The sequence below is a fragment of the Orycteropus afer genome, unplaced genomic scaffold (assembly GCF_000298275.1).
Source record: "Orycteropus afer afer isolate SDZICR_OR568_19922 unplaced genomic scaffold, OryAfe1.0 scaffold00305, whole genome shotgun sequence".
Taxonomy (NCBI): Eukaryota; Metazoa; Chordata; class Mammalia; order Tubulidentata; family Orycteropodidae; genus Orycteropus; species Orycteropus afer.
In genome coordinates, this window is record NW_006921892.1 from 1,015,976 (window position 1) to 1,016,673 (window position 698).

The window sequence follows — 698 nt, forward strand, 5'->3', positions numbered from 1 at the left end:
AATGACAGATACATAGACCAATGGAATAGAATTGAGAATCCAGAAATAGAGCCATCAACCTATAGTCAGCTGATCTTTGACAAAGGCCCAAAATCCATTAAATGGGGAAGAGAATGCTTATTTAATATATGGTGCTGGCAAAACTGGAGATCAATTTGCAGCAAAATGAAACAGGATCTTTACCTCAAACCATATGCAAAATGAACTTCAAGTGGATCAAAGACTTCAATGTGAAACCTAAAACTATACAGTTCCTCAAGGAAAATCTTGGGGCAAATTTAGGAGCCCTAATATATGGCATAAATATACTATCAAGCATAACTCAAAGTGCACAGACAGCAGAAGAGAAACCAGATGATTGGGACTTTCTAAAAATTAAATTTTTATGTGCTTCCAAAGACTTCTCCAAAAGAGTCAAAAGAGGACCTATAGATTGGGGGGATAAAAAAATTGGCAATGACATATCTGACAAGGGACTTATCTCTAGAATTTATAGAAAACTCCAACACCTCAATAAAAAAAGATAAATAATCCAATTAATAAATAGGCAGAAGACATGAATAGACACTTCACCAAGAAAGACATTCAAGCGGCCAACAAACATATGAAGAAATACTCACAATCATTAGCTATTAGAGAGATGCAAATCAAAACAAAAATGAGATATCATCTTGCTCCAGCACTAGTAGCAAAGTTCA